Source organism: Gallus gallus, chromosome 2 (assembly GCF_016699485.2).
Source record: "Gallus gallus isolate bGalGal1 chromosome 2, bGalGal1.mat.broiler.GRCg7b, whole genome shotgun sequence".
In the NCBI taxonomy this organism is placed as follows: domain Eukaryota; kingdom Metazoa; phylum Chordata; class Aves; order Galliformes; family Phasianidae; genus Gallus; species Gallus gallus.
Window position 1 is genome coordinate 67,126,841 of NC_052533.1, and position 26,863 is coordinate 67,153,703.

The window sequence follows — 26,863 nt, forward strand, 5'->3', positions numbered from 1 at the left end:
CCTTTTCACTCTCACCAACTGCCTGAAGGGAAGTTGTACTGAGGTAGAGTTGACCTCTTCTCCCACCTAACAGGTGATAGAGTGAAAGGTAATGCCTTTAGGCTGCATAAGGGGAGGTTCAGATTGGATATGAAGAAAAAAACTTCTCAGAAGGAGTGGTGAGGCAGCGGCACAGGCTGCCCAGGGGAGTGGTGGAGTCACCGTCCCTGGAGGTGTTCAAGGAACACGTGGATGTGGCAGTGAGGGACATGGTTGGGAATGAGTTGGCCACTGGACAGTGATGGGCATGGTGGGAATGAGTTGGCCACTGGACTACATATCTTAGAGGTCTTTTCCAACCATAGTGATTCTATGATTCTGTGATCTTAGCTGTGACAAGAAAGAGGAAAGACTAAAGGACAAGATTATCACAGCTACTGAGAGTATTACAATAAACCAAAAATCAGACAGTTGTCTCCTCTACTCTCTATGCCAGCTGTTCTCAGGCGTCCTAATCTCTGTGCAGGACAAGAGTTTTCCCAGACACAGGCAGTTTTATAACGTTGACAACATTGTCTTCTTCTTCTTCAAACTGATTTCATTCCCCTAATGATTGCTGAAGATGGGTGTATAATTATAGATTTGAAAGACGAGAAACATGCAAGTAGTACAACCTATGCCCTCTTAGCTTTAAGATGACATTGGATACATAAAAAGACGCAAAATTCCAAGAGCTATAGAACTCCTTATGCTAGGAGTAAGGCACAAAACTTGTTTTTATTTAGTAATTTAGGATTTGACATTGGAGAAAATTAGGAGCAAGTTTTCTTTCTTTTTAAAATAGATAATTCCCTCTCCTCCTAGATCAGAGCTTCATAAAGCACTCCGTGAGCTACATTCAAAAATGTCATTTTTACGGCAAGAAAAGTTCATCATTTTTAGCTTTTGTTGGCAGTCTGTTAAATGTACTCCAAAGCAAAGCTGGTCTTCTTTCTGAATGCTGCTCAACAAATCAATGAGAGGTGCTGACAGCGCGGGGCCTGAAGCTAGGCTAGGTCAGGAGCTCCCATCGCTCAGCTTTCATGTGCATTTAAGAGGCTTTTTTTGGTCACTCTCCAAACAGAATTTTGTCTACCCCTGTTTGTCCAAGAACCCACAAGACCTGTTTTTCAAATGTGGCATTTTTCTTGACTTAATCTCCAAAGCACTCTGCTAAAGGAGGAAGCCTGCTCACACCTTTCATAACTCAGATGATTAATCAATTACATTGGTTGAAAGATTACCTTGACCCACGGCTGTACTCTTAGATGACAAGTACCCTGGGCTCTTTCTCTGCTCAGAGCAATTGACTTTGTACCCAGAATCTGCACTCCTCACAGAGTGAGGAGATTCAGGATGAAATATGCCAATTTGTGTTACTTTTGTAAGGAGAGCATCTCAGTCAGACTGTGCCGAGATCACTTTTGCAGGATTTATACTGGTATTTTTAGTCAATACTAATACTAGAAGCAGGCAGATGAAGCCAGACAGGATGTAGCCTAGTTCAGGTTCCAGCTGACTGCAGCAAAAAAAAAAAAAAAAAGTCTTGAACCTGTTTAAATTTCTGTTCCATTTATAAGTCTGGCACTGGTAGTTAGAGATACTGTTAGCCAGCTACCATAATCCTTCTAAATCTGCCCCTGGCATGCACTGGAGCACATTCCAGGTTAAACGCACAAAGACTGTTCTGTCACCATAGTCTTCCAAGGTACATTTACAGACGAGACTGAAGGCTCGATTGTGGCACAGGTACTGGGTTTTACCTAAGTTGCTCTGGTGTTGACAGCAGTTCATGACAGACTGCAACGTTTTTCAGGATAGGCTGAAAACTGGGCTACCCCAGGGATCTGGGGGTTAATATGTACTCTGGGCGCTAGCCTGCAGTTATGCCTTTCTTCCTGCCTCCAGCACCTGTACCATTACGTGTGCTACCTAACTTAAAGCTATGTCTGCCGACACCATAATCACTTCTTCATGCGTCTGTGTAGACCCGACTCTGGCTGCTAAAATTGGCAAAGCCCTCACCGAAGAGGAGACAGCAGATAGACATACACATGCACCCTCAACCCCCTTGAATCCCTGTAAGAGGAGAAGCTTGCAACCAGTAAAAGTTTTAAGACGAGTGAATAAACTGACAAGACCTGAAGCAACAAAAATGAATAGCACGTGCCATAGCCTGTATTGTGTTAAAGTGAACACTGCCACCCCAGGAACTGGTGAGAAAGATGTACAGAACAGATGCAGTGAAATTTGCTTTTTGGTGGTGGATAAATATATATATCATGTGAAAAGAGGGATGGAGAGCACTGCTGATTGATGCCAAACTGGCCAAACTAGGGAATAATGGAAACGAGCAAAAAGAAAACGGAGAGAAAAGTAAAGAGAAAATAAATCTTGCTGAGAATAAGGAAGAAAGGAATAATAGGAGGAAAAGGCTGAAGTATATTAGATTGCAAAAAACTACCATATTAAGCACTAAGGAAAAGGAAAAAGGAAGGAGAACATACACAAACTGCTTGAATACCGCACTGCACTGCAATCCCGAGGACCTCAGTGTTTGTATGGGGTTTTGGCCATGTTGCTGACTGGGATTTGAAAAGGTAGTTATTTGAGGTTTAAGAATCTCGTATGAACCCATTGTTAATACTTACAGAGATGAAGTAATCTTGCTTTACTTCGAGAAGTAGAAATTGCCAATTTAAAACAGCCTTTTTTCTCACTGTGGAACAATAGCATCCCTAGTACTATTTCATTAATAGTGTCATTCATAGCAGACATGCTTTCTCTGCATTGCTTAGGCATATTTTGCTGTAATGAAAGTTGACGTTTTATTAGCATACCCTGCTCTGGACAGGAGTTACAAATTGCTGGTGAACCAAATGTAGTTCTCATTCTCTGTATCACTCTGTAATGGGGAAAAACTGGTGACTTGCCTCCTTTCTGAGGCTCTTCAGAATGACCCACTTCGGACAGTTTAAGCAACTTCTACATCTGTGAACTCTGTCAAAGATGTACTCAAGCAAGAGCTCTGGTTCTTTGCTTACTTTCAATTTCAGTTGCCTGCCTATTGCTAACAAATACTTTGCATCCTGTCCGTGGCAGTGAAGTCCATAGTGACATTGAGGTGTCGTTCATATCCCATAAGGGGATGGTTCAGGGAGCCAGCAGTGGACAGAGTAATACATCCAAGAGACTTTCTCTTCTTGAGGGGCTTTTAGTTCATACTGGCAGGCAACTACGGGAGCTGCAGTAGGCCTAGAAGAAAGTAAGACACTTAGGGTTTATTTCTCTTTTTCTACTTTGTTATTTTAATTTAACAGTGGAAAACAACAGTGTGCTTCACAGATCTGGGGAGATCTGGAAAGGAATGTGAAAGATGAAATGGTAGAGAGTCCAGGAGAGATCCAGCACATGAAAGGAGGTGCAGGTGTTAGAGAGTAGCAAGTCACAGGGGAAAGAGGGGCAGATCTCATTTGTAGTAAAAAGAAATGAAGAGTGGGAAGTTAAGGGAAGTCAGTTTCCATATTTATTTTCTGAACTGTTGACTTGAATATCTGAGGGCACGTGTAGTGACCCATGTTCTCAGTGCTCTGACACAGCAATGGCAGGCGGAGCAGAAACACGAGGACTTGGGAGATCTTTCTTGGTCATGAGCCTTGGAGCCAGTGCCTGGAGATAAGGCCTTACGGGGAGTAAATTTGAACAAACCAGGGCTTACGCATGCTGTTGATCCCTGTTAAGGCTATTTCAAATAGCTGTTCTATTCAGAATGAGGACATCATAAACTGTTTCTCTGGAAAGCCATCGAAACACAGTCACAGGGGTTCTCTTCCTTCTCCTGGCCTTACACAAATATAGGCCAATAAACACACAAATCCCTGCATAAATCTTGTCCAAAAGACTTCTAATCAGGAAAGAAAACAACAGTGTTGTACTTCTCACACTATAAAAAAGACCACCTCGGGAAAAGAACAATGCAACCATAGAGTGGTGTGGTGTCTGTTAAGAAAATTCACATAAAGCAAGCATTAACTATTCAAAGAATTAACTGCAATGAGGCAGTAAGTGAGTGTGCCTTGTCACTGAACTCAGTGCCATAACAGGAGCAGAGTAAGAAGTATGTTGTAAAAAATCTAGTGGGGAAATTAAAAAATCAATTCACTGTCCCCTAGTCTGGATTATTCTCTTAGAAAATTGGTCAAAATGTCAGTGGTTGCTTTTACAAGTTGTCTCTGCAGTCACAGAACAAATCGGTAGCAGAGCATAAGAGAAACCCAAGATATGGACCAGAGGGGACTCTTAACATTGCTGAAACTAAGTTTTTTGTAACAACACATGTATTTGGCTAGATATACGCTATTCACACTCTTTATATATTCCTTTACATTTATTTGTGGTGAAGTGGTAAGGTAAGAATTAATGCTGTTATTTTTAACATGCATATTTCAAGCGAGTAAAAGCACTCTCACAGGCTCCTGTGCCTGGCATAAAGCATTCTGTGACTAGTTGTGACCAATACCAGAAGAACGATACATAAAATTACTCCTTTATTACCCCTATTACAATGCATTAACTGTTTGCTAGGTGCTGACAGAGTCAGACCCCTGCAGCCTTTCTTTTGGTTTGCCACAGAGGAGTGCTGGATTCAAACCAACAAACAGAGGCACAGAGTGGGGCCGGTCAAAGAGTATCTCAGGTGTCTATGATGGGGAAATGACAGAATTCACATTTCCTTCATATGGAAAGAGGCAACGCTGCAGTAAAAGCAACAGGATTTCAGGAGGGCAGATTTAAGTTATCCAGAGGGTCATTAGGTAAGATTTCCTGGAAGACTGATCCGAGGTAAAAGGGGAAATTGAAAGAAATCACATAACTTTAAAGAAATGGTATTAAAGATGCAAGTGCAAAGTTTCCAGTTGCAGAAGATAAGCAGGGAGTAAGCAATCAGATTGGTTAGGTCATTTTGATCCCATACATTAGAGGAAATTCTACAGGAACTAGGAAGTATAACGGAGTACAAAAGACAGATTTTCAACAGCACACAGATCATCAGGAAGGCCAAGGCTGAAAATGACATTTTCTATTTTCTATTCCTAGAAACCTTGGCTACTGAAATCATTCTAACAGTGATATAGGAAAATGAATAGGAAAAGCAGGGTTAGTGAACTTGTAAACAGAAGGGAAAGCCTACTAGCAGATGACATTGGAAGGTAATATACATAATGCTTTTTTTTTTTTAATCAATATTCCCTAAGAAGTGGATTTTGCAATTAAAATCAATAGCAAAGGAAATAATCTGTCCCTCATACAGAGCAGAGATAGGTTAGAGAGCACTTTGCTTGGCTTCGCATTTTCAAATTTGTTGAGTCCAAAGAACTGACTTTCATCCTGGAATACTTCATGAACTGAGTGATCTCCTCTTGTAACCATTGATGGTGGTCTTACAGAATACATGACTTTCGGGTGAGGTATGCAAGAGCAGATAACAGCAAATATGACATACCTTGAAAAGGAGGCCAAAGAATTACTGATTAGCCAGTTTAACTCAGTTGTTTGGAGTTATGGAGAAATAGCCAAAAGTGACTTTTGGTGACAATTTGCAAGGATTACAAAGGAAGGAAAAAAAGCACGCCTGGATTTTTGAATAAATCTATGGATTTGTCAAGATCCAAATTAATTTCCTTATTTAGCTATTGAGTGGACCTGTGGATGGAAGGAAAACCAGTAATTGTTGTATGTTATGTTCTCACAATAGATATAAACTCTTGTTTGCTTTTGAGTACCACACCTATAATCCATATGTTCTCAACGCTGTTGACAATGGCTCTTTGAAAGAGCAAAGCAAGGAAAGCAGGTTTGAAAGAATCTAATATCAAATATGTGCAGAATCAACTGGAAAATCATACTGATACAGCAGATAACATTAATTCGCTGTCAAAATGGAAGGGCAAATATTGTCAAGAGCCCAGAGCCCATAGAATGTCTGACCTATACAAGATGGTGTTTTCTAAACAATTTAGAGAACGGAACTGAGATCTCCATGAAGCTGATGGAGAGTGCAAATAAATTAGATTAGAAATCAAAAAGACTGCCAGACATGGTCCTGATAAAATAAATAAATGGTCTGGAAAGAAAGGAATAAAATGAAATGAACACAGGGACAAATGCAAAATCCTGCAATTGTGGGGAACTTACCAAGTTCAAAAAAAGAAGATAGGGATCATTTTTATTGAAAGGAGTTTAAAGCTTGTAATGTAATCATCAACAGCACATTGTTGTTAAAATGGGTAAGCGCAACATAGATACATGTATACAATCTGTGAACACGCTGGGCATTCCCGATTCTTTATTTGGTGTTATTATCTCAACATGGGCACTGTGTTTGGTGCTGGTTATTGAGAGGGTGACAGAGAGCCATAAAAATTAACAGAAATCCACAGAACGTGACATGGAAGGAAAGGTAGGAAAAAGTGGGATCTTTTAGCATAAGAAAGGATGATACTGTCCAGGAATGAAGGACCAGGACAGTCTTCTGCATCAGGAACAACCTGCTATAACTGAGCTTAGCCTGGACAAGTGACATCATACTTGATGCTTCAGGATTGCTTCCAGATCTACAATATCTTGAAAGGAGTGAGATCTTGACCACAATATTTCAGGTGGCAGGCAAACTCTCATAGACAGCACTACATATTCCTATTGCAGCCAGAGGTTTATTCTGTTCTTAGAGGATTCTTTTTATCTGGGGGAAAAGGCATCATGCATAGGTAGCAGAGCTGTAAACAGAAAACAGGGAGCAGAGTCCCAGTGATTGGTCTTGCCTCACCCATTTTGCCACTTCCGTATTGCTTGAGACTCCATTGCTTTTGTTTGATCAATAAATTTGACATCTGGACAAACACAACGATCTCAGTTTCAGGAAGAAGCTAGGGTGAGGCAGTGAGCAGAGGATGACAGCCAGGCTGGCAAGGTGGTGGCAAGCCTCATCAACAAGGCCTGTGATACTACAGCTCCTAATAATGAAGAGCAGAGCAGGTCTTGGGATGGCAACCAGGGTTGACCACATCCAGATCACCAGAGAAGCCCGTAGTGAGGAGGCAGAACTGAGATCAAGCTGAGATTTCAGGTTCACAATTCGGAGTCAGTGTCAAAAACACAGCCAGGCACAGGCACACCTGCAGTTCAGCTCAAGGAGGGTGGCAAAGGTGAATGCCTTAGCTTGAACAGAGCTCCTAAGCAAAGAGGACCAGACCCCTGCATCACACAGCTTTTTCTCACTCATCATTTTCTGCAGCAGTGATCCAAGGTTCCGCAGTGGCACCAAATCCAAGCTCGCCTACCCCCTGTGGAGGGCAGTATGGAGTCCTTACAATCCAGATAAAAGCGTCTATTATTCATTTGCCACACGACCAAAAGAGCAAACTCCTGAGCAGTTGCCCAGATAACAGACCCATAATGTATTTTAAAGGACAGCCATGTGCTGATGTAAGAAATATCACTGATAAGCCACAGTCTTAGGAAAAAAAAGTCCCAAATATATATTGCCAACTTCAACTACTGGTTTTAACTATCTCATAATCTCAAGGCTATGGCCATAAGAAATGAGGGTGTGATTTTTGTTTTGTAAAGCAGATGAGGAGCAGGATTTCCAATACTCTCATTTCTGGCATCTGTAGGCTCCAGAGACCAAATTTTCTGACACGTTTTCTTTGTTTCATTGACTCCAGTGCTACTCCCATAAGCTCTGTGAATGCAACAGAAATTGTATCACCTTTCATTGCAGTCCATTGCCCACATTAGGCTGTCCACCAGCAAGGGACGACCAGAGAATCTGATCCAAAAAGTTCAGTATTTTAATTACAGTCTCTACATGACTACTGAAACCAACATTTTTTCATAGTTAGCTACAAGGAAAGATGTTTGGCAACACTTGAGCCATCATGCTGAAGTGTTTGACTATAGCCTTGGTGACACAATTGGCCCATATGTGTGAGGAAGTGACAGCATCAGCTAAGACTGTCATACCACTGACCCTACCAGCAAGTCTGACAGTTTTGGAGATTATAATTACTTGATCATCTTTGTCAAATGCTTTCACTGACTCATGCGTTATAGAGTATGAGGTAGTGTCTCTGCTTTCTGGATCAACTTGTCCATTGGGGTGGCTAAGCCAGACGGTTAGCGGAGGAATCTGCTTAATTCTGATTGTTAATCTCTTTGAATCCCACTCTGTTCATAGTCCACCCTGTTTTCCTTTCCTTCAAGAAAGTCTCTGAAGAGCTGTCTTTTCTGGGCAAGCAAGCAACAGTGGTCAGTCTGTACAAAAATCCCTATGACTTGGGTAGAAGGGTATGCTTTTGCAATCACACCCTGCCTTTCAAATTAAGATATTAAAAGCACTGAGCCAATCAGGGAAAGACATTTAATTAGACTCGCAGAAAGCTCCTGTCACCACTCTTGGATGAGCACTCTGTTGGCTATTGGGAGATCAAAAAGAACAAAAAGGAAACATACACATGAGAAAGCGGATTAACCAAGGTGGGCTTTCTGTGTCACACATTCAGGAGTCTCACCCAAAATGGTACAGATTCTTTTTTCCTCTGTAATGGCAACTGAATGAACATTTAAACACATACTTGTACCAAGCCATGTACTGACTTTGTGCAGAATCCAGCAGGGACTCCCAGGACAAAGTTTCCGGAGCGGCCTGAAGCTACTTGGGATAAAGTTTGCCTTTTTCCATTCCCAACATCACCTCTGCTTTGAATACCTGGGGATGTTTCTGGTTGCCTGTTGGCAAAAAGGCACTGGAAAGAAATTTGTTAAATTAGCACTTCTCACTGCCAGAAAACTTTTTGACTGCAAGGTGGAAATGTGAGAAACCTCCCACTCTGCACACGGGGCTAGCGTATTCAGCTGCTATGCTTCACTGGAAAAAATCTGCTGTAGTTTTAAACAGAAACCACAGAGGTCTGACAAAGCCCATAAGAGACTCCTGGAACTTTTCACCAAATTGTTATTGTATTCCTAAGCCGTTGGACTTTCACTGTTAGTCTGCATTATTCTTCACATAAAGGTCCAATCTTGACATCCAATGAAACTTCCCACTCAGTCAGATGGGATGGCCAGAAGTGTACAGTGAACAGAATAGGATCTCTACAGAAAGGGACATGCAGATATATTTGCAGGTCCCCATTTTTCCAAGCAGGACTTTGCACACACTTTTTAACCAGTTTTTTTTATTCCGGTAAATTTCCGGTAGGTGCAAACTTCACCCAGGATAAGCAAAACCTCATTTTAAAATCAAATTGGATTTCTAGCTATAAATAAGTAGGATATCTGCTTTGCCTTTTTCATGATAGGAGAGGATGGCTGGTATCTTCCTTTAGATTCGTTCTCTAGGTGTCTCAGTCTTCAACACAACTGACGTGATCAGGCTTGTCCCAGGTTGTAGCACCTGCCCTGGCTTAAGAAAGGATTGTAGCCCCGGACTGGGCACCAGAGCCCCATAGCAAACACTGCAGTCCATCTTTAACCTATCCTGAGCTGTCATGGAGCTTTGAAGCAGCCTGTCTCTCAAGTTCAGAGAGATAATCAACAAAAATTATGGTAACCAAAACACTGCTTGGCACACTGAATAAAAAGAAATAACATAGATACGTAATTTCACCAACAAAAGCTTCATTGTAGTCATTTAAACAGTGTGCCTGTGAACCATGAGGTTGGAAGCAAACTACTTTAGTCAGTGGAAAGACTTTCATTAAGCTAAATGGCTTTGTATCAAGCTTTTACTGGATGGAGCTCTAAAAAATTTCCTCCAGAAGTTCTGGGGACTATTTTAGTCTACTCAAGACGTAAGGAAGGAAACTAGAAAACAATAGCTGGCCAGACCAGCAGAAAATGCATAAATACAAGCAACTGAAATACAGTATGAGTTAAAAATATGTTGGTATAAAGCTGAACTATGATCAGTATGCTTAACTGTAGCTTTTAGACTGCTCTCCAGTGGCTATTTAGCTGCACTGATTCATAGCACTCTGCATGCTCTGTAGTGTTTACTAAAGCCTAGGTGGGGTATCAGTGAAACAGCAAATTATGCTTCGATTGCTAAAAAGATTTAAAGTATAAGGTACAAAATATAAGCCATCCCACTTCTGTTAAAAGTGAAGCCTTTATTTTCTAACCTTTAAGAGCAGTCAATTAGTTTGCCAAAATGATGTCGGTTGTATTTTGAATTTAGATATCAGCAGTTATAATTTATTTTTAGTTAGTTTACTAATTGACCTGTGCTGAAATTAATACAACAAAAACATTCAAATCAGCGTAAACAATGTGCCTGAGTAATTCATTCATTCACTTTGCTGGTTTTGAATCTCATTTTAACACTAGCCACATCTTTTTTTTCTCCCAGCTAGAATAGCAGTGATTTATATCGCTGTGTTAATTATGTAAGCCTTTAAACTGTGGTTTGGAAAACATTACATATCTGAGGTATTTTTGCAAATTAGGGGATTCATTAAAAAGAAAAAAAAAAAACAAAAAAAAAACAGGTCTTGTTCAGTTTATTTCTTAAGTGGAAACCTTGAAAGGAGTGTGTGTGTGCGAGGGAGAGCTCAACCAGCCCTGTGTTTGTGTGTATTCCTTCCCTTCATCTTTCCCCTACTCTTCTCCATGGCAAAATACCAGTCATGTTGTGAGTCTTGTCATCTGCGTAATGGTTACACCTATTTACTTGCAGGATTGTATCCCCCAACTAAGACATAGTTCTCAGATACTAAAGCAGAACGTACACGTATCAACATATGCATTCAGCCACATAAACAAAAATAATAGTCTTCTGCCTCTTTGTCATTCAAACAGAGATTGCTTGCCTTACTGGAAGCCAATGCACAAACTGTTTGAGTCAAATAAAAATTATTGAGCTCAACAGGGCAACTGAGTAAAATTTAACAGCCTGTGACTTACAGGTTACACTATATGATCTAGTTCCTTTTGGCCTAAAATTCTACAAGCCTAAATTGAATGTAAGCCCTGCATATTTTTTTTTAATTAGAACATTGGTGAGACTGGAGGGGACTATCTAACTTCAGCCATGCGTAGGCGTGGATGGACGAATAGCTGTATTTTCGTTGGGTCAAAGACTGCCCTTCTGCATTGTATTTGGCTTCACTTTTAAAGTGGCTGAAAATCCAGTCCAAATACAAGTTGGCCCAGAATTAATTTCCACTTCCTATCCTTCCTTCTGCTGAAACAAATAAACTTTTCTGCTTGCAGGACTCTTGGCTTCACAGGCAGGATCTACAAGGCCATTCGTTAACCAAAAAACACAGTACTTAAGGAGCATGCAAGATGCATCCAAAAATTCTTTGAGATATTAATTTGATTCAAGACCTCCAGTCAAGAAAGCTAATAATTATTTTCAAGTAACTGTTGCCAGACAGTTCCACAATTGTTTAATTGCTTATATGCTGACTCGGAAGTGAGACTTTAGAGGCATTTCAGAGATCCCCACAGAGAAGAACATGAGAATAGATCAAAGCAAATATTGGAATACAGACTGTATTAGTTTCAAGTGTGTCTTCCAAGTCCAACTGACACAGCAGAAATACTGGCAGTAACGATACGTGCCTGTTAAGTATGCATCGGAACTCAGCTTCCTACCTTGGTCTGGTCAGCTCTTGAAATCTCATTTCCAGTTCCTTCGCCCAAAGACTGAGGAGGACTTACTATGTGGCAGTCATTAAGTGTGTCTACTTTGGCCAAAAGGCAGAACTTGCTCAATGAAAAGTCTGCTCAAAATGTAAAGAGATATGTTATTCATGAAGCACTTCATTAATGAGTGATCCACCTATTTAGTAATAAACAAGTGAAGAAAATTTTTGAAGATTTGTTTTCTTTGGCTCACACTGATACATGTCCTCTACCAAATACTCTGTTCTGAAAACTTCTTTGTTATAACTGCTATCGTATCATATTGAGGGTGATTTAAACTACACCTGATGCTTCCCTCAGTGTGGATTCCCTTCTGAAATCAGCATCAGGTCATATTTTATATAACCTACCTGGAATCATCAGGAATCCTTTCAGGAGTAATCCTGCAATTCAGAGTATTTCCCATTTACTCGTTTTCCAAGTTGAAACAAAGAATAATTGGAAAACTTACAAGTCCTGTCAGAGAGATAAGGCAGCTGCAATTTTTAGCATGGAGAGAAGTACTCTATGTAGTATTAAAAGGGAACAGAAGGAAGGAGATAGAAGCTGTAACATAGCCAGGCTACAGTTTCAGAAGCTTAGAAAGTTCTACCACTGGGGAATGTGTTTCCACCCTGGCTGCAGCATACCAGTCAGCAAATCAGCTGCATGCAAAGTTGAATTCAAACCAGCCTGTTATCTCCTTTACCACTATCACTGAGTAGCAGCAAGCAGGTAATATCCTTTCACTTCCTGATTTTCACCTCCAGACCGTATTCCCTCCCTCGTGGCACCGATATCTCTTTCCATGCAAGCAACCAGCACTCCCCTGTGCCTGCCATCTTCCTCCCATGTCATGAGTGATGCACCTACCTTGTCCTGCAGCCTGCTGAGTTGGGACATCAATATCTGCAGTTTCCCTGCTAAGTAACTACAAATCACTGTTCTCTTTGGGAAAATCCAACTTGCAGTACTGCTTGGGATGGACATTTATTGTTCATTAAATTCATCTTTCACCCTCAGCCATGACTGTCTCGCCTGTTAGTAGACAGAGAATCTATTGTTTCTGTGCTGTGGTCTCCACTGCTGCTCTACCACTGGCAAAAGACAAGTTCATCCTAACGTCTAACCTTAATGCACCTTGTTACTGTTTAAATGCTTCCCATGCTTATCTGCATAGATGGAGGGAAGAGATTATTCTCTTCGTCATTGCAACAGCCTGTTAAGGTCTTCAGACTTTTATCATACTTCCCTTCCTTTAGAAAGGACAACCTCAATTATTCCAAGCACCTCTTACAGATGTTTTCTACACCTATCTTCAATGATGGTAATTCAGGAAAATACAACTCAGGCAAATCACATTGCAGTAACATTTCCAAAACCAATTTTTCATCAGTCTTTCCTAATGCCAAGCAGAGAAAAGGATCACACTGTGTATATTACAAATTGTACCCGTATTTCTGGAACGCAGCAGCATGTCTTCCTACCCTACAACACCACGACATATTGTTTCTCACACAGTATATTGTCAGCACATTCTCTCCAGCCATTTCTACAGAAATGTCCCCTGTAAGTTGCTCTTTGTCCTGCTTTTATTTTCTGGTGAATTCTGCCTGATCATCATATCTTGCACTTACTTAACTATAATCTCATTTTTTTGTCCAGAACATCACTGCAATTTGTTGACGTTACAGTGAATTTTTAACCTCCCCAGTAATGAACACTCTTTCTGATCACTCAGGTACATTGCTTGCACCTGAGCTCCCCTGGGTTGGCCCTGCCTTCCCACCAGGTACTCAATCACTGGTTGAGGCCGCAACTTAGCATTTCCACTACAGATTGTATTGAATATTTTTGGTTCTAGGGCTGATCCCTATCAAAACCCAGTCAGTACAGTTTTCTAGTCTTGATGGTCAGCCACTGAAAACTGCTGGCCAAGGGTAGTTTTCTGCTAGGGAACTTCTGGTACTGTACTGCTGAACTTGGCAAATCAGTTTGATTATTATGTAAGATGACTATGACTGCACTTCTCCACCAAAAGCAAGACTTGTCTCTAACTTCAAGAATGTGCCAAGAATGCCATCTTCAAATCTACCTGATAATACAGTAAATATATAAATGAATAGTGCTTCAACTTCAGTACCTGTTTGGTTAAACTGTAGTGGAGTCTCACAGGATCACTGAGGTTTGTGGGTACTGATCTACAGAGACAGAGTATCTGTAATTTGTAATGTGGGTAAATAATGTGTGATTCACTTTCAAGAGAGCTCAGAGGATAAGCTGGAGACCTGACTTTCTAGATTACAGCTAACTGAAACTGAAAGGGAAGTGAATATAAAAGATCTAAATTCTGTTAAAAATCAAAACTCTGTGTAGTTAGCCATGAATAGAATAGGAACCATAACTTTTGGAGGAAATACGTAGCAGCTTCTGTTTGTGTTATGAAATAGCTCTTGATATGTGTGCAGGAACATATTTTATTCCTAACTTAAGAACACACATTGTTCAGCATAATCCTTTCTATTCACTCTTGTAAATAGTACTGAGATAAACTATTCTGTTTAAATCAGAATTTCATTGCAAAACAAGGTATCAAACTCAAAAGCTCAGTAAGGAGATTCCTTCCCCCTTCAAAACGTGCCTTGCCTTTTAAGAACCACTTTGCGGGAATATCAACCCTTACAATATTCCACGTTTTTATCTACATAAAGTTTGAAAAACACTAAAGTGAGTGGTGTAGCAAACTGAAATAATAATATTGTAGATGCAAACATTAAATGTGGATTTTCTTTTTTAGGAGTCAAAGAAGCAATTGGAAACATAGGGAAAAAAAAAAAAGAAAGTATGGTTAAGTGGGAAGTTCTGAGATACTGTGGGTTTCAGTGTAACAGAGGACCTTAACACAGGCAGAGAGATTTTGTATTCGCATCTTCTGAACAGTGTAAGTGAATTAGTAGCATATGATCAATTTTCTAGACTGAAATAGCTCCTTGTGAGGCCAACAGCTGTAAGGCTAGTGGTCTCAGAATCCAAAAATGACTTTTGGAAATGGAAATAACTTAGAGACTTGTAAAATTCTTATTTAAAACATTAATAGACTTAAACCCAAACAAATGCATAAGGAAAGAGAATCATGGAATCACAGAATCATAAAATCATAGAATCCTAGAATCATAGAATGGCCTGGGTTGAAAAGGACCACAATGATCATCAAGTTTCAACCCCCCTGCTATGTGCAGGGTCGCCAACCAGTAGACCAGGCTGCCCAAAGCCACATCCAGCCTGGCCTTGAATGCCTCCAGGGATGGGGCAATTGGAACAGGTTGCCTCCTTGGGCGTCACCATCCCCTGTGTGAAAAACTTCCTCCTAATATCTAAGCTAAACCTCCTCTGTCTTAGTTTAAAACCATCCCCCCTTGTTCTGTCGCTGTCCACCCTCGTGAACAGCCATTCCTCCTCCTGTTTATATGCTCCCTTCAAATATTAGAAGGCCACAATGAGGTCTCCCCAGAGCCTTCTCTTCTCCAAGCTAACCAATCCCAGTTTCCTCAACCTTGACTCATAGGAGAGGTGCTCCAGCCCTCTGATCATTTTAGTGGCCATCCTCTGGACCCGTTACTACATATTTTTACATGTTTTATCTGAAAGGATTATTATGGAGCATATAATCTCAGGTGATTCGTAGCAAAGATCTAAATCATTTTATAAAGGATACAGGTTGATTTCTGTTCCACTAACTCTCTTCCTACCAGCCCTCAGCTTGCTTAGAATTGCAGTAGGAGGTTGACATACAATACACAGTCTCTTCAGGAATCCCAACACTGATGAATGACTGTGGAAATGCTGGGTCTGCTTGTTTGAAGGGGCTGAGAGATTAGGTTTTAAAAAGCAGCTGGACTGTCTATACAAGTTGAAGGCTTCCAGAGGAAGAAGATAGGCCTTTGAGGACTCCTGTTGTTTATTGTACAAAACTACTACCATGAGTCATTGCTGATAGAACTTCTCACTTCAGGTCTCCATTTTTCCTGCCCCACAGATTTCATATTTCTTTATTTTTGTACCTTCAGTGCAAATGGAAATGTTATGCAGTAGGCCTTGTTATTTCAAGATTGATGCTAGAACAACATTAAAGTAGAAACTGAAATTGCAGTGTAGCCAGAACTGCTCTCATGGCAGGGAAAAACATTTTCTTATACTTTGGCATGACACTGGTATCCCTCCATATACAGAGATGCTGAGTTGGTGGGAGATGTTGTTCACATGTGTTAAAAGTTCTTGTCTTCTTCCAAGGGGACACATCATTTTGTTGTTTAGCTTCAAGGGATGCCACAACATGTGATAACATGTGTAGATCTCTCTGCACAGGAATGGGTGTTACTGGAAATTCAGCAAGCATGAAAGAGTGGAGGTGTGTTGGCAGAATTGTGGGAGAGCCCTGCTCTCTCTCAGCAGTGTAAATTACCATTTTACATTTTGTTTCAGTTCTTATTGTTTGTGGCACTACTACTATGTCTCCTCTGTACTACTGTTTGAAGTTCGTTAAGATTATATTTAAAGGTTTTTTTTTTTTATTTATTTTTTATTTTCAGGTTTTGTTTGCTGCTGTAATAATTTGCTTTAACTTCCTATATCTGATCTGGGAGGAAACAGAGCTAAGATACACTCAGAGATGCCATGCTTTGCATCATAGCATAATGGCTAAATTCCAGCTTGCAGAATCACAGCAGAATGGATTCAATTGCTAAGTGATCCCACTACAGCTCATAGATATCTAATCATGAATTCCACAAGCATAGAGGTATTCCAAACTAATGCATGGTGGAAAACCGTGGTGCTAGGTGTCTTCCTGGCCAAACAAAGAATGAGCTAGAGACAGTGACATTACAGATTATTCATCATCACTTCCCCATTCCAGCACAGAAACAACTCTCCTTCCATTCTTTCTTTCCTACCTTTCTTTTGTTACCCCATTTCAATTGCAAGTGAACTTCCAAAAATACATCCAAGTCTTAGAACCAATCCTAAGATATATACATCCAATACTCCCATTTCTCTTTGCCCACATAAATATAAGTGTTTTCATGGGTTTTTTTGTTGTTGTTGTGGTTGTTTGTTTTGTTTTTCATGTCTCCAACCATTCTGATTTCTTGAAAAAGGGAAGTACCTTTGCCAGAGTGAACGGTAGTTTCCCAGTTACCAATGAGAGTGGTGAGTACTGAAGTTGGATTAGCAAAACCCCGATAAATGAGAATTTCCTTTATCTTCCAAACAAGACATGGTGCCAAAAGCAATATATGGACAATGGAATACTTCTGAAAAAGGGCTTACTCTGGTATGTGATATAAAGGACAATATCTTAAAAAGTAGCAAAACACAGATAAGATTAATTTGCTCATTTCTTGGAAATTGCCCTTTCACAGAAAAAAATAATCTTCGTGTTGTTTTGAATGCTCTGAGATAAAGTCAACACTCCCACCTGCTGGTCTCTTCTAAGAAAGTTTTCTGTGGTTTTTTTTCTGTGATGTTCTCCTTTTCCTGTCATGTTCTTTTATTTTCTTTCCTTTCTTTTTCCCTTTTCCCACCTCCCCCCCCCCCCCCCCCCCCCTTTTTTTTTTTGTTTCTCTTTTCCTTTTTTTCTTTCTCTTTTCAGATTAAAATTCCTATTTTCCACCAAAGGTTCTACAGATTTATACAGGTAAAAAGAACTGCCTTGGGAAAAATACAGCATTGGAAAATGCACATCCTCAGAATTATGTGTTTGCTCTTTTCTGACACCTGTGAAATAGCTCAGAGGTGACTTCCCATTGTGAGTGGAGCAGCTTTTGCCCAATCATTGCATTCTGAAATAAACAAGTAACAACTACTGAAGATGTATTCAAAATAAGAGAAATCATCTTTTGGATCTTTTTTTTTTTTTTTTTCCCTCCCCAAATCATTCTACTAATGTGAAAATTCCACTTGCCATTACTGTGAGTAAAGAAAAAAATATAATTTGGGAAATATATGTATTTTTCATTTTATGAGAGTTAGGATCTCCCCTTCTTCCTCATTCATAGTTCCACCGTGTCTCTCATTTATTCTTAAGGAACTCTGGCAAATTTGAGTAACACTCCCTGCCTGAAGAAGGCTGGCAGAACACAGACCTCATCCAATCTTATTTATTTATTTGACCCCTTAGTTGACCCCAGTGACTTTGTTTTCCCTTGCAAATAGATACATCTCAAGTAAATATGGGCTATGAAGAATGTAAGGCCCCACAGGAATTAATCGCTTCCATTACCTCAGAGTCATCTGTTATGAATACATGCATGTTCATGATGTTGCAAGTTGTCCAAGCTGCAGACAATGAGTAATTCTTATTAAGAAGCTCAGCTCAGCAGAAATTCATTTTGCCAACTAATATATGCAGGATATCTCCCACACACCTCCTTGTGTACTGCTCTTAATGTTTTGCATATAGTAATTCTTCTGTGTTTGGCTTTTCTTCACATTTGGTCTCAAAGCCAGTAAAAATACTGAGATATTCTTCACATAAGGGAAACACAGTATTTTACCTCAAAGCACTTTAACTATTTTCACTCTTTTATTTCCCTATTTCTGTAATACTTGTAAAATTACAGATTATTTTTAGAAACGTGTGATGAGAAACAGAAACAAGATTTTAGAAGAACCTTCTAATCATTTATTTATAATTTAGCAGTAACTACTATAAATGGCTGCCTATTATTATTTGTGTTACAGTAGTGCCTACAGGTTCCAACCAGGAAGCACAAGGGGATGAAATGACTTGCCCAGATTTGCACTGCAGCCAGAGCCAAACCAGAGGCAGAACCCACAGCCTCGTCTCAGTCTTGTGGCCTAACCCTTAGGCTGTGCTGCTCCCCTCTCAGCCAAGAAGCACATTTCCATACATTTACCATAGACTGATCTAGGGAAACCAGCTATGCTTTGGTTTACGAACACATTCAGAGCTGTGTGCTGATGCCTAATAAACTGTTTCATTTTGAATACTGAACTGCCAGTAGAAGGTGGTTTAATCACCTAAGAGCCACATTTCCAGTGTCGTTTAAACGTCTACATGCACAAAAAACCATTGACTGGGATTTTCAGAAGCACCTATTTTCTTCACTCCTCTGGGATAGTCATCCTGCAGGTTTGGGAGCTTGGTACTTTTCACAGTCTGTCCCTAATGCAGGGACTGGAGTTTTTATAGGGAAGAGAGGCAAAAATGGGCCTCTATATCACAAATACGGTTCAAATCCTGTGCCAGGGAATGATGGGGCTGCTGTGCTTCTGCACACCTCCCATCTCCTTCACCTCATCGCTACCTTCAGTGCTAGCTTGGACTCTGCTAGAATTCCAAAGATCTCTATTTTGACGAGGTTACTTCCTCTGCATTTTGCTGTTCGTGGGCCATTCCAACATCCTTTGAAATGCCGTGACACCTATTTTCTACCATTCTATTTCCTGTTGAACAGTCCTGTTACATACTGACTGGTTGGATGGATCAGGCAGACTGCTCTGCCATCATCTCTACCAAAAGTCCTAGTTTGTCTTATATAGGCCTGAATAAATACTACGTGTGGAATGTGATGCCCTTGTTTCACACTGGCAGCCATGGGAGCTGAAAACCAGCACATCCAGCAAGAAGTGCTCAGCAGTTCATAGGCTCCAATGCTTTCTGTCTAAATGCAAAGTGCATTTGGTGACAGTGCTTGGGTCACACTCAGATGGACTCACCCTCTAGTTCTCACTTCTATGCAAGAAGAATATCAGCCCAGCATTGCTTATGTTGTGAAATTATAGCTTCTTCCTATTGAAATATTAGTTTAGTTTTGATGCAGGAATGGCGTGAATTGTTCTTTGACGTACCTGCTGTTTTTAATAACCACTTGGATGCCAATCAAATTGTCCAGTTTTAACTCCAAAAAAACCAACTTGGTGAACCTTAAAATACCAGTGAAATAAAAGTGTTCAACCTTGTCAACAAGCAAGGTGTTCCTTACCTCTCTTGGTGTCTGTAACTTCGTTGGTACATATGCAGTGGGCATTACTCTGCATCCCACATGGGGCTGTGGGTTCAGTGTGATGAATACATCCAAGAGCAAGGGAGGCTGTAGAAATAACATATGGTTTGTAAAGCACACCGGCATGAAAAATATCTTAAAGGCAAAATATTTTACTTTATTAGATAGTCCTCCAGCTGTATTAATAAAATACTGGTTAGAAGTGTTTATACGCATAAGATTTATCATGGTAAGACTGATTTCAAACTTACGTTCATTGAAATGAAGAGAAATCAGTCATGCTGTCAATCCAAATTCATTTCCTAGAATTTTATTTGAACCTGACAGCCCCCTAGAAACACACACATTTCTTAGCCAGATATTTCCTTCATGCCAATTTGAGTCTCAACATCTTCACTTAGTTTTTTGGCATTGTGAAAAACTCCGATATTACTGGACCGTGTCCTGCGGTAATTCAATTGCAAGGGAACCCGTGGCATTTTTCAACAGAAAGATGCTTGCCCAGCAATGGTCTCTCATTCAAGGAAACATAATAAAAGTCCTTAGCATGAACTACTGCTGTACAGTTGGCCTCCCTACTCTTCTGCTGTACTACAAGCTTTTAGTTCAGGACTTTGAAAAGGAAATATATTTTGAGATGTGTATACTGCACCGCAAGCCTTTCTTTGTGAAACCACGAGGTTTTTTTGCATTTAACTGCCAAAACCCAGAAAAAAAAGTTCTGTGGTTCAAGGAAATCCAGCCTTTACAGTACAAGCATGCATAGTTATGGGTCACAAACAACTTTAACTTACTCTTTCATCGATTTTTTTTTAATAATTGATGCACTACCATACTTGTGGCTCTAGATGAAATACAGCCATTTTTAAAGACAAACTTTTTTTTTCATATCCCCCTCAGTTCCAGTGAATCTAAATTACTGCATTTTTACTTACAGATTTTAGGCATACCTACAGGGATGGCAAGTCTGTTGTCATCGAAATGCTAAAACAATGTGGAGGAAAAAAACACCTGAACATTAGCAAATATTCACTATTAAAAATCTGTTCAGTTCTAAAAAGAGCGGCACTGATTGCACTTATGCTTTTGGAGGTGTTACACAGAAAAGATTAGAGACAGTGAAATTAATTGTTGGAATTGACATATATGAAATAGGTTAGTCTTAAATCTAACAAGGATGTCCATCAGTTTTCTGTAAGCAAACATGGTAGGTATTATTTCTAGACAGGATATGTTGAGTTTTGTGCATGCAAGCATCTGCGGGGGCTCATCTGTTAAACTGGCTAAGGTGTAAAAGGTTTTTATGACCTCCTAAATCTCCTTCTCTGGTTGTCATGGTGGAATGTCTTCCAAGGTCAGTCTCCCAGACAAGCAGGTTCACTCGTGTTGTAAACAACCATATATCAGACTGAATGATAATTGCCAGCAGGCTCTGAAACAGTGCTATATTTATCACAACACTTTCTTGTTGGGGTAATACAGGTCAGATATGTTTGCTCATGGACACATTAGACTTGAGTTTTCCTGAGTCTCTGCATCTTTCACAGTGGTCTTTTTTTCCCATTGTATTTGCTGTCTGGACAGGATGTTCTACCAGAGGAAGTGTTCCTTGTGGAAAGACGTCAGATAGTTATCCAATGAACCCCCATGACTGCTAACTACCTGGCAGGCACAATTTAGATACGTGCTTATGTTGCTTTTATTGCTTTGCCTCATAAAGAAAGCAGTAAGGCTTCAAAGTTGCTGACTAAAGCAGGCAATAATGCAAATTTCCCTTTGCTCAATGAATCATCAGGTATTTATTTTATATGTAATTTTGAATGTAAGAAACACTTAAAAGGGCATGGCTGGTCAGCAAGGTTAATTAATTGCTATGTTGGCGGACAGCTCTGTTTGAGAAGGCTGGGATGCTGTAATCATCTGAGACTTCCAAGGTTTTGATGAGGAAACAGGTCATCAAAAAAACCACGGGATTTTTAATAAAGCAACTGATAAATAAGAGTTGCTGAGGAGATGGGGCTGAATCTTCTTAGAAATGTAATGCAATTACCAGTAATCAGAAATATGATATATTAAAACACATACATGTTTTGGGTTAGTTTCCTCAGAATAATCTATTTTAATGTGTATGAAAGCAAATGTTAGAATACCACAGGCAGCCTTTAAAAGACCTCTTGGTCCCTGGGCAGAGTTCTGGCAAGCAAGGGGAAGCTCTGCTTGATCACACAGCATGTGTTATGAACTGCATTTGATTTTATGGCTTTCCAAAAAGCTGTCCAAGAAGGAGGTTTTTTTTCCTCCTTTTGCAAAGGGGTCTCAGCCATCTTAGTGTATGTTTTTCCTCACCCAGTTGACCCAGGCCAGGGAGATATTTGCCAGGAGGGTAAGCAGCTCCCAGAGGCAGTGACTAGAGTGCAGAGCTGGCTGGTCCAATTTGGAATAGTTGGGCTTTTGCTCACCTCTTTCATCAGGGATCCTCTTTTTTTTTTTTTTTTTTTTTTTCCCTCCTGTTTAAAATTCTCCTCTACTCTTCTTTGTTTCTTTATTATTGCAGCATCTGGATTTGCCCCTCTACTATGGTACTGGCAGTGTAGAAAAGCTTCTTCTAGGAAGGCAACTTTACTTACACTTCTCAAGCATTTGAGAAAATAAGAGAATGAAAACACAACATGCAGGCAATGCTATCTAAAACCCTGCACCTCCTGCAACTGCTCTAAGATGCCAGATCCTTTTTGAGATAACCAAGATCCATAAAACCAAAGCAGGATCTTTCACCCAAGTAAGTCCCTGTGGAGGGGTGTTACCAGATGCTCTCTACAAAATTCACCTATGCTGACCATGAAAAAAAGAGAGATTTTACTTGTTATGAAAAACTTGGTACCTGCTTAAACAGGAACTGCTAAAATGCTGGGTGACTTTGGTGGTGGCATTTGCTCACGGTTACCTGTATGAAATTTCTCTTTACCACTTCCCACACCAGTGGATTCTTATTCTCCTAGCACCCAGAAGACTGGGAGGTTCCCATCTTACACGCAAGACACTGGGGTGCAGTATACAACCAAATGCGTATGCATCCCCTTGTCCCAGTGTTCGCCCAGAAGGGAATACAGGCCTCTTGGTGCTCATGAGGTTGCACGTGGACCAGATCTTCCTCTTGTGTGTAACGTAAGTGTGGTAATGTAACCTCAAGGACCATTCGTGGTATGTATGGAGAAATAAAAATGGTTTTGCTTTCAGAAGGAGCGTCAAATGGAAATATTTTAGAGGATAATTCTTTGATATGGCTTCCATTACTCAGTTTTGTTTGTTATTTTAAAGCAGAGTATATTGAGAGTTTATGCAAATAACTTGATGTCAATGGAAATTAGGAAAATAAAATGCAATTATTTGTTGCTTGGCTTTACATCTCATGTTTCAGTTGAAATTTTACCAACATGTGGGCTTGTTAGAGAACCTCAAATGAAACAAAAGTACCGAGAGTCTTACGATAAACTGTGAGGGCTACCCTTACTATAGGCAGTGAAGAGTGTGCAATTTTGTACAGGCTCTGAAGACCTGGCAATTCCTGCAATGCAGTGTCTCTACTGGGTATTTAGAATACCTCAATGCTTATCTTCTGAGGCAACTTCTGAAAAAGTACTGGTGTTTACACGGTTCTGTTATGTTTTTGATGTTACGCTGCCTTAAAAACTGGAACCAAAGGGAACTTCTTCCCACACATCTACACTTGAAAAAAAAGTACCAGAAAGGGTGGAACATAGCTGTTGTTCTTTGCCACAAAATGTCAGCTTCATCAGCACACCCCATCAAATCACTTTATTATAGTTCTGTGGTGTGGGAGTGTTGCTTGTCATTTTGTCATTGTTTCATTGCAAAGCATTTTCCCTCAAGCCCTGTTTTCACCATCTGTGGTTTCTGCAAATTTTGGAGTATTCAGTGCAAGATTTTGTATTCGTACCAAGATTGAAATGAAAGTGAGTAATTCCATTTGTTTTGCATTGTTGCATCCCAAACACTTTCAGATGTCTCATGTAATGATAGGAACCTCTTAAAGGCAGTACAGGTTACTTCCCAAAGATTTGTAATGTTTTCAATGCATTAAAAATTATTTATTTCAATGTTTTCGGTTTTAAATTTTTTGTTAAAGTATGTTTGGCTTAGGTCTTTGAGAATAGTGATTGTGGGGTAGCTAGCCAGACAACATAATAATCATCAGTTTTAGGAGGTCAAGTCATTTGGAGTACACACAAATTCAGTACTCATTGCCCTCTATGGTACACTTACAGTGCACAATCTAAATAAAAAAAAAACTTTGTAAATCTGGATTGTTCCCTTACACCCTTAACAGATTTAAATATATCATATTTATATGGTATGATCTGTCTAAGTACAAAGACCTATACTTCACAATAAGATAGAATCTCATTGTCAGAATGGGAGGAATCCTCTTGCTGTTAAAGTCAATTTTAAAAATTCCCACTGGTGTTGGTGGTGCAAATTTCTATCACCAAACACTCTTTAGAGTCACCTGAAACAGCTCACTTGCGCTATTGGGAATGACACCATTTATGGGAATAGTCCAAAGACTCCTACGCAAAATGTCATGGCTTAGGAATGAAAGTTCAATAAATTGAGCTCAACTAGGGAGCTGGGTCCAGGAATTTGGGCGCCCAATAAAGCCAGTCCTGGATAAAAAAAAAATATGAGAAATAGTTTAAACAAGTGGATCCTGCTTCAGTTAGGTGTGCAGACTGTATAAATCTGCGGGCTGTGTCTTCTGGATACCTGTATTTTTTGCCCCTGACAGTATAGGCTCAGGAAGCCAAACACAGAATGCTAGCCTTCCACTTCTGGATCTATCGGTCTAGTCTTATGCACTAGTATTGAACCTTGATATCAAATTCTACACATTTTTTAAAATGCACAGGAAGAAGACAATTTCCTAATAGCTTATTTTGAAATGAAAAAAAAAACCACCCAGATCTGTCACCCACTTCTTGGCCAGCTGAAGTTTTGTTCAGGAACTGTTTACTGAATTGACAATGCTCTACAACTATAATTCCTCACAGCATAAAATATAGCATACACAGACTCTTCTCTGTCTGCACTTCTCAAACAAAACCACAGGCACATAAATCCTGCTCCCCAGAGGCTGGATAACAGCTACTGGACTCTGGGCTCCTTTGAGAGCCTGGCATAACACAGCACGTGCATGCTCATATATGCATGCACGCATGTGAAACATGAAAGCACCTCAACTTCCATTGATTGTTTTCACTTCCTTTTTTGCCTTTCTATCTGGTTGCATTTTCTACACTTGCTTTTTACCTGCTCTATAGAAGGAAGGGTAGATGAAGCACACAGTACAATGGTGAATGATGCAACAGTTATATTTCAGTATATAGGACCGATGTCTCACATCTCCTCTGGTACCTTCCCTAAAATAGCTCAGTGGGCCATCACAAGATAACAGAAAAAAATTACACAGCAACTCGTAATGCCAGCAAAACTGAAAGCATGTCATCAGTGTATGCTTAGTGGTTATTTATAAAAAACGGGAATTTCCACTTTCCTTATTTCATAACACATTTGTCTTTCTGAATACCTCATGGCTGAATGTTGAGCACCACAACTTGCTGAAGAGTGTTTACTGAAAGGAAGCTCGATCCCAGCCTGCCCCTGCTCAAGGTGACTGCAAACTTCGCACACGATATGGCACCATGAGAAGCATACCTGAGGTGCTCTGCCACAGGCTGTGATCCCCTCATCCACAGATGCATGGGTCCTTTCAACTTCCCTTCCAGTTCCAGCCTGCTGGTAGATGAAGCAAAAATTACTCTGATGAACGGTCAATTGAAATTTCCCCCAGTCGTTGGTCAGTATATTTAAAGAATTACTACAGTAATTATATTTTATGAGTATGAGTCATTTTTCTGTTTTTAAAAAAGTACTTCACTTTACCCATCTCTTTTAGTACATTTCCATTTGGTGTGGTTTGGCTGCATGGAGAAATGCAGCAGCTGGTTACTTGAAAATATTTAACAAAGCGCCAGATTCCTCAGCTCTGGCATACCTGTGGACCACATATATGGACATAATTGCAAACATCTGTCCACCCACCCATGTAACAGCTAAGAAGAGTCATTTAAGAAAAAGAAGGCTCAAATAGTCAGCTTTGAGGGTGAGGAACTGCAGAACTGCCTGTTTGTATGTTTATTTATTCTTAATATATTATGAATATATTCAGAGACAAAGTCCTCTGTCATTTTCACAGGAGGACCATGGCAATGCAATATATTGTAGTACCACAATGTATACTCACTAAACCAAACAGTGACAGGTTACAACAAAAGCATAAACATTTAAAGAGCCTTATTAACAAGCTAAGGACTTTCTATGGCATGTGTGAAGTCGTTAAGAGGTAAAGAAAAAAAGCCTTGGGTTTGCATTGAAAAATGCCTATCTTGAAGACGTGTCCAGAATCATAGTATCCATAACCGTGAGCACAAAACCATGGATATTAGGAAGAACTAAAGACTGGTAGGGCACTGGAGCAGGCAGCCCAGGGAGGAGGTAGAATCACTGCCGTTGACATGGTGAAGATGGGCTGATGGTTGCACTTGATGATCTTTTCCAACCTTAATGAGTCTATGGTTCTATGTACCATGGAGCTACTTGCATGAAGAAAAATGCAGCTAAAACTTTCTGAAATGATTCAATTACTTTAGCAGTCAAAACTGAGAATCCAGTCTCTAAACTGCCTAGTCTCCATGCAGAGGATGGTGTACCACTGATGAGTCCTGTCCAGTCTTGGACTGATTTGAACTTTTATCCAAGGTCATGCTGACCCAGGCATCTTGAAATCAGCGGGTGCCATCACATTCAGCCATGGCAAGAGTCAGCTCAGTGTTTTTTTTTTTCACCTTCCAAAACTGGTTATATTTATTAGCCTTATTAAAATTCCCTTTAGGAAACAACTTTTTCACATTACTTTGAATGATGTAAAGGCCTGGGCTAAAATCCTTTGAGCTTTAAGATGCTCAGAATCTGGATCCACCGTAACATTTGATACATTATACTCTCAACACTTGCACTCACTGGCTGTCAAACTGAAATCACCTCTTTCC

The 26,863-nt window shown here is 40.1% G+C and overlaps 1 long non-coding RNA gene across 4 annotated transcripts in view; it reads right to left on the bottom strand.

The window, feature by feature from the left end:
• Positions 1-714: 714 nt before the first annotated feature.
• The window catches only part of LOC101748992, a 54,589-nt gene continuing 28,440 nt past the window's right edge, over positions 715-26,863 (bottom strand). For 2 of the 4 annotated variants that reach the window (XR_005856337.2, XR_005856339.2), the window contains 3 exons: positions 25,470-25,550; positions 19,716-19,823; positions 715-11,807 (listed from right to left, as the gene is read on the bottom strand). This is a non-coding gene — a long non-coding RNA (uncharacterized LOC101748992). The remainder of the gene's footprint in view (positions 11,808-19,715; positions 19,824-25,469; positions 25,551-26,863) is intronic. The other 2 variants (XR_005856340.2, XR_005856343.2) reach the window with 2 other exon arrangements.